The following is a 16,524-nucleotide window of genomic DNA, read 5'->3' as shown; positions in this document are numbered from 1 at the left end:
CATTTTTTGGACGCGGTAAATCAGGCCAGGCTTACTCGGACCTTTGTCTGCGCTACACTCCTTGGCTCTTCAGACGAGGGTTTTTTTTTTCGGGTTGTCCCTCGCGTCGGGAGGAGGCCGGCAATGCAATCCTAATATTTGGTATCCATACTGCATCCTTGCATTTACTCCTATCACTCCAAAGCTGGCTCGTTTACTTCCCTCGCGCTCTTATTCCCCATATCGATGGCTATGTTCTAACGACGCGTATATCAAAAATAGCAACTTTTCAGGAGAGCAAAAAAAGATTAATTTTTTTGCTCGTACACTGAAATAAAAAACCAAAAGTTCATAAAACTGAAAAAGAAGCATTCATTTGCAAACAAAGAGTTGTTTTTTGCATGAATTTTATTTTTTAAATGTCATTACATGCCATCGATATCATTCTTGATCTATTCTAGGAACGTTTCCCTACAGTATAGAAGCGAGGCAGAAACCAACAGCCGACACCTTCGACCTGAAGACGCTGGCAGGACAGCCAGCGAAACTGTTGTCAATCAACCAACAAACTGACGCGGAAGAAAACCCTGGAGAAATGCAGAGATCAGACCATCGCCGCGGAAACCTACGCTCTAACAAACTTTTTAAATCATTTCCACCAGCATTGCCTTTATTGATTTTTCTAATTTAGTGACGTGCGGTCTCACAGACCGCTAATCGAATTCAATTGCGATTTTACAGAAATTAATAAAAGGAACGCTAAATTTCAAGAGTGGGATAACCATGTTATTCAAAAATATGAAGCTAACGAGAATCATAGATATTTTGAAATGTTAATTTTGAAAATATTCATACTTTCAAAATGAACAGACCGTGACGTGTGGTCTCTCAGAGCGCACGTCACCGGTTAAGGGTGACGTGCGCTATGACGATATCTATTTTTGATCGATTAAATCAAAAATGAAAATTTTCAAGCGCGAGCAAACGCGACGGCTAAGTATGAATGCTGGGAAAAGCCAGTGTGACGTCATTCTGGTTCCCGCTACCGCCGTGTGAGGTTACCTTGGGGCGAGGCTATGAACGCCGGTACGATGCAGGCTGCTAGCAGGTAGCGCTTGGCTTAAATAAGGATTATTAATACCCTATCAAACGAAGAAAACTTTCCGAACTTAGGTAATTTTAATGGATGATTATTAAGTGATGTTTCCCTGAGCTCAGTGCCTCATGCATGCATTTGTAATCTCAGACGATGTAAAACTCCTATCTACTCGCATAGAAATTAGGTCCCTGTGACGTCACGTGGAGTGGAATCGCATGGGCGCCAATCTGGCCTTTTTCAAACGAGGTTAAAATTGACCATTGCCATTCGTCTGAACTGCGATTTCTAAAACCAAATAATTTGCATATTATGAATACACTACAGGTGGAACTACCCTATAAGTCTCCAAATCTCATAATTGGAAAACCCACGATTGTACGAGGCGTCTACATATTTAATGCAGAATTTCCGTCTTTGGTCGTGAATTGCTGACGCATTTTCTCGAACACGAACGACCGACACTGACTTCGATCGCGAATGATCTGCGAACGACTTCGGTCGTGAACGGCCAAAGTTCTCGTTCATCCTTCGATCACACAAAAGATCTCAATCACGCATCCCAATTGCAAACGACCGACCTATCGCCATGTGGAGTCGTCAATTACTAAAAACGGAGATTTTCCTATGGCTTACAGCGAGCTATTTTCATCGAAACCACGTTTTGAAATGGTCATTTAAATGGAAGAGTTATGATTACGCAGGACGACTGGACTGCTCTGGTGCGCATCTGATGCGATGCTCAGCCGTGCCTGCTAATCGCACGTTGGTCTTGTTTGGTTATGTTGACGGTGTTTTGGAACAGGGCGTATTATATAATTGTTGTGTTAGTGTTTTGCTTTATGATTTGTATTGTTCTCTGATGGGCGTCTTGGTATTGTAGTGTTCTTCTTTGTTCAGGCGCAAGTGTTGTTCATTGTGGTGTTAGTGGCGCTAAGCGAATTGGGTATTTTGATCTGCGATGTTTGAAGTGTGGGTTGGGTTCGTAATTCCAAATGTGGTGTAGTAGTGTGTTGATAATGTTTGTGAGGGATTTTTCGAATTTGTCTTTTATGTTTGTGAGGTGTTTGTCAAGAGGAGGGATTTTTTAAAGTCCTTTTGGATACTTCCGTTCCTTACGTACCACGGAGCATTTACCATGCGTCGCACCAGTTTGTTTTGTGCGGAGCACAGTTTTTTCAGGTTCGTGTAGTTGATTACAGTCCGTCTAGAATATTTATGCGTAGTGTGCTATTCCCCTAAATCCCGCCCAGCGGCGCTGATGAGCGTGTCCTTTTAATTTTAACCACTCTCTTCAATCGGAGCGACTCTTGGATAGTAGTTGCCTACCCCTCCGATGCTGCCTTGGAGATTTCGACCTCCCCTCGCTACGTCCATTCAAATCTCCATGACAACCCTTCCCCTCCCCTCCCCCAAATCCAGACCACACTCTCCTTTTAATCGAAACCGATTAAAACAATTCGTCGAGGACGTCGAGCGCACAGCGCCATCTCCATTCCAACAATTGATTTCGCGAAAGACTAGAGGACGAACTTTCTTTCGAAAGCCTGGGCTGCAAACAATATTCTTCTTATGATACAACTGAATTTATTAGTAACATGTTTCATCGCCTCGTCTGTAAGGATAAGAATTCGAACGACACATGACGAACCACCGAACACACAACCATTTTTTCGGGTTTCTTTTTATATTCTCACTTACGAGGTTAGGAAATCCACGGCCTATTGAGCGGATTCTCTTCTTGCACTTCATGATCGCGCGACTGAATACATGTGAAACGAAAGGAAATACAACTCACAGAGTCAAATTATTTCCCTACGGTCCATGCTGGGACGCAATTCGAAATTCCGTAGAGGAGAGGAAAAGGGTCAGCCGGCGACCAAGCCAAAGCACACAGGTGTTCCACATTAGGCGATTATACGACTAGAGGTGGAATCAACGACTACCTTCCGGTGTCGGCCACACTTGATACTGGTACAGTGGCGTAGCCAGGGGGTGGGGGGTTGAGGCGGTACGGACCCCCTCGAAATATAAAAACTCATTAATTTTTCTTCATAAAACAAAACAAATAATTGAAAAATTATGAATTTAAAAAATATTTCTTTGAAAAATCAAGTTTTTTCGGTTATGATAAGTGCTAAAATTAGCTTAAAACATAATACTTAATACTCCGTTTTTTTTTAATTCCCGCCCTGGTTTTGGACACCCCCCCCCCCCCCCCGAACGAAATTCCTGGCTACGCCCCTATACTGGAACATTTCAGTACAGAGTTTTGCGCAGCGATTACTTTACTCACTCACACATTACGTACTCACGATTATGAGCTGTATCAACTTCCTTCCGATTCTTAGCTGTATTCAATTCCCTATCCCTTGTACTCACGACTTCTAGCTCGATCCACTAACAATGATAATACTAACAATAATGGTGAATAATACGTAGTCGACATTTCGATTTTAAAGTGCACGAGTACATTTGAAAAGGTGAGTACCGATTCCTTTGATACAGATATTTATTTTTATGAAAGGAAAGATATGAGAATTCGTTTTTCACCAGAACAAGAAATTAGTACCTATATGAATGACACTAGGTAAGAGCATCTGCTGTTCTTATTTTATTTTTTCCAATTGAGGAGCTGTCGGTTTAAGTATGCCGATATGCGTGCACATGGACTCCATTTCTCCCTGGGCCACTTGGCTAAATTTCCCCCATCCTCCATTTTGGGCTCACATATTCTCATCTCGTGCGTTACATAAGAGCCTCATACTGCGAACAGAGGTCATTGAACTCGACTGAGGTTCTCAACGCAAAAGACATAAATCGTTTCAAGAAAAAAGAAAACGATTTTCAGAGGTCTATCGTCATATCGATATAGACTGGCATATATATAAGTTGAGAAGGCGGTCGAGTTTGAAACGGATGTATCGACATATATGGAATACTTTCTTATATTTTAACCAAATATTCTTCATATTAAGAGTGGAAGCATTCGAAATGTGGTGATACCGAAGAATGATGAAGAGGAAATGGATCGACCGAGTAAGCAATGAGGAAGTGATAAGCAGAGTGGAAGAAAAGAGAAGCCTCCTAAAAACCTTAAGCAGAAGACGGGACAACTTAGTTGGCCACAGTATGAGACATGATGGCCTGATGTAAACAGTCGTAGAAGGTCAGGTGGAACGGAAGAAGGGCAACGAACGGCCCCGAATGAGTTAAATAGGATAAGTTGTTACGGATGTAAAAGAGGATAAATACGTAGTAATGAATAGACTTGATAGAATGAGCAGATAGGAGAACAAAATGCAGAGCTGCGTAAAACCAGATCAACGTCAAATCTTAGGATTAATGATTTACAAAGATTATGATGAACAGTTTCTGCATCTGAGTTAGTCAATTTAGCAAGTTTAGGATATGATAATGGGTAGGGACGTTGAAGTTATTCGGGTTTCCCACCGGATGAGGTTCTCCATCTCTGCCGACGTTTCGATGGTCGTGTCGTCCATCGCCATCAGGGCTGAATGACGACGGACGACATGACGAAGCCCTGATGACGATGGACGACGACACGACCATCGAAACGTCGGCAGAGATGGAGAACCTCATCCGGTGGGAAACCCGAAACAACTTCAACATCATCATTCGCCGGGAAAACCTCAGATCTTTCTTCAATGGGGCAGGGAGTTGATTAAATATGTTAATTAACAAAATTGGAAAAATATTAACAACATCAACGCCTGAGTACAATCGAAATATATTTTTTCGCGGACTCTCAGCAATCATACTTCGTAATGAAAGCGAAATGTTGCAGAAAGGAACTTGGACAACCCTACATAGCGGAGCAATGTAAACTCACGGTCAGCCGCTGGATAACGTACACCAGAAGGACAGGGGAAACAAGTGACTGGCGCCATTAGGGACCGACTTGCCCCATTGAGTTTTTCTCGACAACTCACACCCACGTACGAGTCTCATAGACTAGAATGCAGCAGCGATGCAACGCACGCCTCAAGTTCAGTGTAGATCGATCAATGATGCCGCATTTCAAACAGCCACACGGAGTTCAACCGTCTATTGTTCGCCAGGGGAAATATGGGAGCGCTTCGAGAGGAATAGCTACGCTCCATGGCACGCAAAGACGAAGTCCTCTGAATGATTGACGAACGACTAACGGTTTCAAAAGTGGCTTAAACAGGAATTATACGCGCACGTTGCAACACTCTAAAAATGTGACATGAAATGCAATACTAGGCATGAATCTCTTTAAAGTACAGAAATTTAGGAGATTTTCACCAATGAGCTATGAACAATGGACTGATGCGACTCACTACCAAAGTGATATCAAGAAATTGATCATCTAGCCATATTGATAAGGACATCTACAATTTCTCTCCATTCAAATAGGATATGGGAAATCACGCAACTTTGAATTTTTTTAAGTGTAAACTTTTGTGGGCGCACCGCGCTCAGATTCTGCATTGAGGGGGAAGAAGGAGGTAAAACAGATGCTGGGCGTCACACTCTTTTCTTTACATCACGTTCGACTATACGGCCACGACATGGTGGATAAACGATTGTGTCACGAAATTTTAACCCTTGATAGCTGATGCCGGTATGAACCAAAATTACCAATGATTTCTATGTCGAAAACGTACCATTTTTAAACTATAGAAACTTTTAGCCCAGCGCTCTAGTTGGCCACGAGTTTACCCTGTTGCCGGACGCTCTGGACAGACGCAAATACAGGCAAAGTATTCTTAAAGTAATGAGTTGTCCAGAGCATACGGCAACAGGGCAAACTCGCGGCCAATCGTAGCGCTAGGCTCAAAGCTCAAGATCAAGTAGATGGCAAGAATAGAAAAGAAAGACCGCGAATGAAATACATACATGGAAGAGGTAAAGAAGGATGTGAAAGAGATGAAGAACATAGGTGTCAAAAGATTAGCAGAGAGGAGAATTGTGTGGAGAGCTGCGGCGAACCAATATTAGGATTGTTATAGACGAGTGATGATAATATTGGGAGTCTGCCGTGTTTGGAGTGGCCGGACTGGCTTCAGCTGCTCCTGTGCGTGGTTAATTACTATCAGCAAATTGCAAAGATGACCTCTGACCCTTGGATGAGCAAAACTAATGCAAACGGAGCGAGTGAAGGCAAGGCACGCTCTTCCTCCTTCAATAACGTTTCGATAAAATTGATGTTTCATTAGCTTATATTGTTTTTAATATGCAACATGATTTATGCGACGGGGTGTAAATGAAATGATCTGATTGGTTACATTAGCGCGATCTTACAGCCTTATATTACGAACAGCGGACAGTTAACTAGAGGGAGGTTCTCAATACAAAATACCCAAATCATTTCCATTTCTTACCGAATAATTCGATACGACAGGTTGATTGCCCAAGATCTCCAGTCAGTTTGACAAAAACGCTTTTCTGAGAGTGGAGTAGGTGGACTGTGAGATCTGTATAGACTGGTATGTAAGTCGATAAAGCGATATAATTCAAAGCCTATACTCCGGCATATTAGGTGTTATTTTCCCAACTTCTCCAACAGAAATATTCGTCGAATTAAAACTTTAAGTATCTAAGATGAAGAAAAAGATCTCGAAATATAAAATATCGCTGATAGATCACAGTCGTCCACCTATACAAATGCAATAAATATTTTATAATCAATTGATTTGGCAGTATTAATAATCAATAACCAATGTATAGTACAGCATATTTATTTCAGCACCATACAGCCCCATAGAAAAAGTGATTTTGAACACAAAACTGCTTTCAAAGAGATCGTAAATTGGAGATGGAAATAATTGGCTATATAGAGGTTCATTCAACCTAAGGCAATGAAGACGCAGGGGATGCTTTAACGAATGCACCCCACAGAGACATCATCTCCCAAACTAAATCCTCGAATTTAAATGTCACCTTAACAATTTAATTGGTTATAAAGTTCGGCGCGTAGTCGAGGATAATGATGAGCTCCGAAGTAGATGGATGGCTTTTTTAAATTTATGGACGGTTACAAATCGAGAATTCAGAGCCTAAAAAATTAAAATAATCGTTCAATGGAATTAAAAATATTTTACGGCAACACCACCTCGAAAGACAACATTAAATTCCTGTTTTAAATAGGCTGATTGTTTACGGGATTAAATTTCGGAGGAAATCCCGATTTAAATCCAATTTTCCATTGCCCAGAAATTTTTACTTGATATTTTTTAGATGATTTACTTGGCACCTAAAATATTTTATCAACTCCCAACAGAAAGAACATATGGAAAACATCGAATGTAATCTAAATGAAATTGAAAAACGGCTACTTATGCAAGTAGATGTGGAAATACTGTTTTAAAATGTTCGCAAAATTGTCTGTTCCAGATGTAATAATAGCATATTATGTATCTTTCAGAAAAAATAGTAACGAGGTTTTTTTGTGTAAATTGGTCATAATTTATCAAATATCTCTTAGTTGATAGCACTTAATGTAGTTAGAGCATTATATGTTAAAAACTATAGTTGTCGCTTTTTTAGTGGTTCACTCCGCAGATGTGATTATTTAGGGTTAACTAAGCTAACAATGTCGCTATTACTTGGATATAGTTCTATTTGAAAGCAGTAATAAATGTAGGTATTCAAGTATCAGGACTACTGAAACACTGATTGACAATTTTCGAAAAGTGGACTCCTTATTATGTCTTATTGAAAAACATGGGCAGTGAATATGATAGTTGATAATTTTATAATTTAGAAATTCAACGATAATCACAGATAAGACAAAATAATACAAAATGCATACCTTAGGGCAAGCTTATTTTTTCAAATAAAAATATACATTTTACCTTCAGCTTTTTACACATGGATCGCAGGTAGCGCGTTGCTTTTGATAGGAAATTCATCCCACATTTACTTCAAGGTGCAAATAACTTGCACCCTTCCTCTTTTCCCGAATGTAAGCACAAATTGCCATAATAAACAGCCCTTACAAGTGAATGTTCGAACCCGTCCACAAATCGCCAGATTTGAGCGGAAACAAAAAATTTCTGATATCCTATTTCATTTCTCATATTCGCTGGAGCACCCTTATTTAGCCATCAACTTTTGTTTAGTTGTGAAATTAATGGTCATGTGATATATCCGCATTTCAACTTTTCAATTAAAAGAAAATATGCTCGTGGTCATTCATTCTGGCGTTTGCTCTGTCTTTACGATTTGGTGAAAACATCCAAGAGAATCAAATCCTATTGCAATTGACGAAGTAATCTCAAAGAATCCACCTTAGTGTGAAACCATAAAAAGCAAGAGTTTGCATTCGATCAATTATGAACATTTCGGTGCACCGGTGTATTTTTTGCTAGCAGGCACTGCCATACTCCTATTGCTTCCGTAAATTACCGGAACTTTCATTTTCACGGCCCCTCTCATCCACGCCTAATTATCATATCACCGCTCCTCTCCAATATCCACACGTGCAATTATCGTGTCCGCAGCGAGACGAGGCGACGCTATAAAACCCATTGATTCATTCATTCACTCATTCATTCATTCCCTCCCACCACTCACAGTTAGGAAACCCCACCCCTTCCACGCTTTTTTTTCCCCTTCCAGCCATCGAGAACCCTTCTCTCCGCCCTTTCATCGACTTCCCAAACGAATAAACTCGCTATAAATCCTCAAAGGAGCGGCTCGCCATACGAATGCAGATGACCGCTCGGCACAAGAAAAAGAAGACCTAATCTGAGACGGCTTGCCCGTGGACAAAGAAAAGAAGAAAAAAAAATTATAATATCACAAGCCTCGTCCCAATTCGCCTCCGACAACTTTTCCACGCGGAGAGACTGTAATAGCCGACTTGCCTATCCATTCCGAGGGCCATTGTAAATGCTCGAATAAATTTTTTTATCCCAAAATCATAACGAAATAAAGATTCAGAAGTTTGGGAAGGATGAGGAGTTTGGAGGAGTCAGGAGAGAGGGAGAGACATGTTTTCGAACCTTTGTGGTCAATTTTTTTCTCTCGACATCAAGCGGTTGGGTTTTATGGGCGTGAAATCTGTGGGTAACGAAATGACCGTGAAATTTCTCCCGGCAAGAGTGGCCACAAAGCTATCGAATATTGTGTTATTATATGGTCCTCGGCCAGGGGACCATATAATAAAACAGTATTCAGCTGTCTACATAATGAACAATAGAGGGCCGATTACGATTCCTTGTGGGACACCAGATGTCACTTAAATTACGCCAATTATTAATTAAGCGAAATTAACGTTTCCGAAAGCCGTGCTGACTACTATGTGGGAAGTTTTGCCTGCCAAAGAGTCATAATATTATACGATTTTAGTCTCTGCCGGTGATTAACATTTTGGAATCCCTCTCAGTCTCTGCACCAAGTTATTGACTCCATTTCTACTGATGCGACGTTTCGTAATACGACTTACATCCCATTTTCAGGCATTTCTATGTCACCGTATCATAGTTCACACTAAATGGAATTGACCGTAGATCGGACTCAACAATTAAGTTCAGGTGTCGTTTAAATGGCAGCAGTTCGTAATTTGCCTTTAAACCTTGTTCTTTCCTTAGGAGTTTTATGCTATCGTCTATAGGTGTCAAAGTATTGCTCAGATGAAAGCCAGCATCACGATTGAATTATTTTGGATTACGGTAGATTCCTTGGCTATGCGATCCCAGTAGCACTGTGAGTCGTATATTACTTACAATGTGTACAACTTACGTGGTAAATGTATCAAGAGAACTCTTAATCCTTCACTGATACGGCAAAAGCAGCGACAAGTGTTCGGGCAAAATCGATTAGTCAGAGTTCGGGGGCACTTGTGTTAAGATGATGAGGGCAGAAGTAGTGATGGGTCATGTCGGTCAGTGTTTCAGTGATATCTATCACCGTTTAACATTCACTTGAGTGAGTTCATCGCAAATGGTCGATCGTCGGTCACTAGTTAGGTCAATTACAACCGATTTACATTAAGAATCGAATTCCGTTATTAGTCTCTAAATCCCATTCTCGCAAAAACAAGATTATCTGAGGCGTCGTATTTGATGGAAAATTTCATTCCAAAACCATCTCGGATGTGAATGACGGGAAAACTTTTCTCGATTACGAATGACCGACCACAGACTTCGATCACGAATGATTGATGAAACTTCGGTCGCGCACGGTCTCAAAGACTGTATTAAACGTTCATTTGAGTGATCCCTTTCATCAATCCTACATAAAAAAAGAAGATCTGGATCGCGCACATCCATCGCTCTCCACGGATCCATCACTACTAGGCAGAGAGAAGTCTTCCAGTACGTGATGGGCTTCAGCACATTTGTGGAGCGGAGAGAGAAAGATCAAAGGCGGTGGCCGACTCGCCGGGCGACCGGAAGTTGCAGTGACGCCGAGTAGGTCCTTTCCGGCGACATACAGGCCGGCCTCTCCAGTGAAGTCTCAAAGATAATTGGCAGGGGTCGCCACTGCTCCACACTCACAGAGCGAGTTCCGAATAGGACAGGCGTGAATTCCAAGATGTGCAGGCAGGAACATCCGAATTCCGATTGTCATCTGTTTAAATTAAGGAGACAAATTATTGAGTAGGTCCTTATCGAGAATCTATGAAAATTTTATTACGCATCGTTATTCTGGCTTTCGAAATACCGTTATTACTGGTAATTTCTACATAATAATTATCACATTTATTAAATTGACGCCAACTATGGATCACGATTACGTTTTATATGATTCTAACAAACATATTTGTTCGCCATTCTAAGAAGCACTTCTATCGGGGATAGTTTCAACTGCCATTTATTTAGTTATGTTTTTCTCTAAAATACGAAATTATATTTATGTTTTAAATTAAAGAGAATTCTCCCATAAAGTAAGGCGTGGGACTACTAATAGGGTAGTGAGGGGCAAGATTCCTTTTCCAAAATATGTCTCTAAATACCGGAATGATGCCGAATGCAGCCTATCAGTTTCATTTACGCGTCCAAATTTAGCACAGGGTGCGTTCAGCGAAAGACAACCAGCCACAGATGTTGAGAAATTTTTTTTATTTTTATATAGCGATTATATAAATTGTAGGTCCGCGTAATTTTTATCTGAGTGTTGGGACTACCAATTCAACTTTTTTGTTTGTCTAGCGTTCCTTTACATGCATTCACTGCCTCGAAAATTCGTGCAGTTATCTGGTACTCAGCTCACCATGTGATTGTGTTATGACGAATTAGGTGTACCAAGTGCCGTTGGGGTAAGAGTCCTGGGGTAAGTGTCCGCATGAGGACCCTTGCCCCACAGGCGCTGACTCCTGCTCCTCTTCATACCATAGTTTCTGCTATAAATATCGCATGTACTTTGTTGATAGTACGATTGATAGAAAATGCGGATTTGTAAGAGAAAAAACGAACGGATAAACACGAAGACACACATTTTGGAGCTAGCTACACTGAGGAAAAGCACTGGATATTCCATACGTTACAGCTGGTCTAGACTCTGATGATATGACTGTGCTTGAATATCTTATGTGCAAAAGAAAATACATAATATTATGATCGGCAATTAGAAAAACATAACTTAATTTCAGGATTCTAGGCGTATTTTATTCGTAAATATGCATAATAATGCCGGATGTCGTCCTAAATATACGTATACGTATATATATACAGACGTACTTAGGTATACATTCCCCCAGACCTTATTTTTCCAAGAAAGCGTTTGAAAATTATGCTTGCTGGTGAAGCACCTCCACGACCACTTTAGCGAACGACTGATTCGGGATTAATTGATTCAAACATTTATATTTACCGGCTGAAACATTTTGAGGAGAACGTAAAGACCTCTACTGAAGATCCGGTCTTGCTCATTTTAGACAACCACACCTCCCATGTTTCCCCTCCTGCAATTTAATTCTGTGAAACTCACTTCATTCATGCTTTGTATTTACCTTACCATAACTCACACTAAGCTTGGCCTGTAGATTAAATATTATTTGGCCTTCTGAAATGGTTTAAAACGTCTGAGTGTGATATTTACATCTACATAATACCCCACAAGCCGCCTAAAAGGCGTGAGGCAGGGGGTGTTAGGACACCAGCTATTGGCACATAAAAAGGAAATGCTCTAACGAAATTACGACTGGCGTTCATTTTTATTTATTTTTTTATTTAAGGTGTTGCTCACATACAGCAATTCACTGCTTCCCCCCCCCCCCCCAAGTCTCTTTCATCGTTTGATACTGACGTTTTGTTATTTGTATTGTTCAATTTTTAATCCAGTTTAAATCTATATATTTTTCTCCTCGTGACAAACACTCTGTATTTCCGGTGTCGTGATAACATTCATTCCGGATAAGTTTCAAGACTGGTGTGTGCAACCCCATCTGGATCGGTCAATTTAATTTAGATCGAATTGGACTGGAGGCTTAATCCATGAATGCATCGATGCGGTCCACACCTTCCAGTCATTTCAAGCCGTTTTCGTGAGGTTCACCTTCCAAAAAATTTAACATTAATATTTTATTTATTTATTTACTTATTTTTTTATTTAAGGAGTTGCTCACAAACAGCATTTCTGCCAATTGATAGTGACGCAGTAACAAACATGAAATTTTAACATAAAAAATCTGAACAAAGAGTACAGGGATAATATAGTGAAGAACAAAATAGAAGACACGAGGAACGGGAGGTGGAGAGGGAGGTTTATTTATTAGCCGAGGAATGGGACATGGCGAGTTTGACAAATGAATCTAAGGGCAGAAAAACGGATCAATATTGTCTGGTAATTAATTGAGCAGGAGCTAAGGCGGTGTTGGAGTGAGCGCTTAACGAGGGGTAGTCTAGGTCTAGGGATAGGCTTATGGAGTAAGGAAGTCTTTTATGGTTCGGGTAAAACGGAATTCGCATATCTATCCGTTCAACAAACTATCTCTCTTAATTTATCGCTTCTATAGGACCTGGAAATGTAGTGCGGCTCTAATATCATGTTCTCCGTGTCGCTCTCGAAGATATCCATTCTCAATTGTTCAAGCAATATAAGCCTAGCGCGTAGCCTCTGAGTCTCCAGCGGCTACCAGCCTAATTCGCTTAACATCTGGGTAACGCTGTCTGTACGCCCGATAGAGTTTTTGGCGATATGGATGACATTTTACCCCGGAAGAGGAATCGCCCAGTTCCAAGTAGCAATGTTGTTTGTGAGGGCCTATAAGAAAGCAGCAACTCCCGGGAATGCAATAAAATGATTTTAGACCTGCTGTATTTACTCACGTGATCCTTTTTTACCAAAAAATAAGTACTTCTCTCTTCACTCCTCTACCACCTCTTTGTCAATTCAATTCTCTTCGACCATCCACCCCTGACAATAATTTGCCTCGCACACATCGGGAGGCACATGTGTCTCCTGAGAGGGTTACACCACATCCAAAAGCATTGCATGCGCATAAACGGCGTAAGAACTCAAAGTGCACAGAAATTCTTACGAGATTCCCCAACAATCGGAAAATAAACGTGAAGATATCCAAAATCAAGGGCAAGGGTTGCGGCGCTAAGCAACGGTTTGTGGACGGGAAAAAGGGTTACATTTACTTAACCGGAAAAAAACTGATAATCACAATGGAAGTTGAGGAAAAATTATACTCAGACACACCAATTGTTGATTGGATAATGAGTTTTGAATGCAAAAAATGGATGAAAGAACCTTGCACCACATACTCTAGAAAGGGAAATTTCACACATGAAAACTGACTCTTGCCCCATAAAGGTAGGGACACTTGTCACACGTGAGGGGCAAGATTCCTATTTGTTTTTCTGTTAGAGGTTGACGAATAACACCAGCTCTTTATTTTTTCTTCAGCAATGGGAGATAAGTACTATAGAGCATGTAACACTGAACAAATTGTGCTAAAATAAACATTATCGTTTGAATCTGAATGCATAATTTTTATGGTCGTTTGTTTGATAGGTACTCTTGCACCTCATTCCCAAATTGTTTTATGTTTCTCGAACTATGCATGAAGAATTTTGAAGGAAGCTAAATTACTTATAATTGTTTTCTGGTATAAATGTAACCACCTACATTAATATTGAGCCTCGCCTGTAGACAATATATCAAGTGAATAGTAAACTTTATTCGAGTAAACCCTGTTTTAAGACCCTGGAGACAGTCATCCGACTTGGTATTGGGGAATTACAATGCCAGAAGTGAAAAAATGTCTATGACCAGGCCTAAGGGACCTGCGCAAATAAATATCATATTCTTAATAAATCAAGGCTATTAAGCAAAACTATTGCCCACGAAATGTGGTCATTTCAATCTTATATAATAATAATAATATCCCATTTATATATTTCATTATTTCGTTTGGCCGTGGTCGCTTCACAGTAAAATCCTGAAAGTGCGACAGAAAGTGTTGATCGTATTAACACTCCTTGTGTTAATAATTCGAGAAGATGGCTGGAATAAAAACACGTCCGTGAGGTATTTAGGTTCGGAAACAAAGAGAAAATTGAACATGAAGCCGCCAATATTCATAAGTACATTTCATGTATGTCTTTGACATTGGTAAAACATTTTTAGTAGTATGTGGGAAAAGAAAATGCATTGAATGATTCAGTCACGGTGCATCACGAATGCGTGATTGAGAATGTACCACCACAGTGTTACATTCTCAATTATGTATTGATGTAGATGTGTGTGTGAGTTAAACTTTTTTTCTGAGCCATTTGCGACCGTCCATCTAAATTTCAGAATGAGACGAAATTGCCGGAAACGGGTCCAGAGAAAACGGCGACTCTTTCTGAGAACCATGTCGGGCTTATCACCAAGGCAATAAAGAAACGTGGAGTCGCGAATGAATGTCGCGAGCAGATAAGCCCAAGTGGAACACTCCCTCGTGAATTCGCTTAAGCGTGGACTTTTTTTCTTAATTTAGGGGAGCATTCATTGAACTTGATGACTCCAAAGACGTCTCTCTGTCGCCAACGATGAATGGACAAACAGAATTTATAAAAAAAGGACAAGAAAGTATTCATAAAAAGGATCTCGGCATCAAATTCCGTCTCAGCAAACTCCGACCAGTAATCGCAGCTCGACCTCGGAAAAAATGCTGTTCCCGTCACAAACAGAGGGGAAATTATGGAGTGTGGGGGGGGGGGGTGCGGTCGCCCCCCGCAATTTCTGGGAAATTGACAAGATCTTGGAGGTGGCTCTCCAATGAAAGTTAATGCTTCACCTGCTTAACAAACAATGCTTGAAAATGACGGATGGACACATGATTTAAGTTTTTTCCGGTGAACAAACTTAGGAAATTCTTCCCGCTCTCTGCAGCAGGCTATCAGCTTCATTTCCGCCGGTTTCGGAAAACGAAATGCCTCCCATTTTCAAGGTGTTTATATCAACGTGCTAGATTTCACATTGGGAAGTTTCACAGTGCGTAATCTGACACGATATGATAACCACGCCTTGACAAATGGGAGCAAGTCGTTTTCCGAAACATCGGCAGAAATGAAGCTTTACCTGGTGCAGAGTCCGAGAAGAATTTCCCGAATGATTGATGAGTATTTAAAAGCCATCTATCGACTCGTGTCTGAACTGCTGCAAACCCTAAACGCGCTCTTCGGGACAATTCCAGCCTCCCCTCACCCTCCCCTCCCCCCCCCCCTCCGTCCCCACGACAACGGCGAAGCGGCAGAGCATGGATATTGGAGAGAGATCCCTTGAATGCCGTCCAGCCCGCTTCCATGCGTCGAGACGAGGTTATGAGAAATCGTGTGGTTTTTGAGTGAGGTCGCGGTGGAGACAGCACGTGATACTTCACGACTTCTAATAGTTTGCGAAGTTCTAGGGATAAGAAAATTGGTATGGTGTTTGAAGGAGGCGACCGACAGCTGAAGTCATTTGCGCCATGAGGGAAGGGTCGGGAAGGAAGGGTGGAGAGAAACCCGGCGTTGGCTTTAGCCTGCTCGTAACGAAAGGCGCCAAGGGGACCACGGCTTAACGTCCCACCCGACGGACTGAGTGTTGCGCTTGCAATGTCCTCCACACATCAGCAAGCAGGGATCGGGCAGTCTCTGAAAATTCTCTGCCACCGCCGGGATTTGAACCCGGGCCCACAGGGTGGGAAGCAACCGCACCAACCCGATCCTCGAGGAAAAAATTTGTTAAGAAAAAGCCTAGACCTCATTGAAGAACGGAGAAAGTATAAGAATGCGAAAAGTGAGGAAGGATTGGCTTGCTACAAAAGAATAAGGAACGAGATTGGTCGCAAAGCGAAGAAAGCTAAAGAAGCGTGAATGAGGAACATATGCGAGGACGCGCAAAATAACCTCATACAGCGGAAAGTTGAAGCAGCCTAAAGAATAGTGAGGGAACAGGAACGGAGTATAAGATGGAATACCATAAGGGACAAGTTTGGAAATCTATTGGCTGAAAACCAAAGCCGAGAGATGGAAGGA

General features: G+C 41.2%; 1 protein-coding gene across 1 annotated transcript in view; it reads right to left on the bottom strand.

Moving 5' to 3' along the window:
* LOC124159563 (laminin subunit gamma-1) overlaps positions 1–16,524 on the bottom strand; it is a 390,848-nt gene that overhangs the window by 354,912 nt on the left and 19,412 nt on the right. The gene's annotated exons all lie outside the window — the stretch shown is intronic.

This window comes from Ischnura elegans, chromosome 5 (genome assembly GCF_921293095.1).
Source record: "Ischnura elegans chromosome 5, ioIscEleg1.1, whole genome shotgun sequence".
NCBI lineage: Eukaryota > Metazoa > Arthropoda > Insecta > Odonata > Coenagrionidae > Ischnura > Ischnura elegans.
This window is presented reverse-complemented; position numbering and strand designations above follow the sequence as displayed.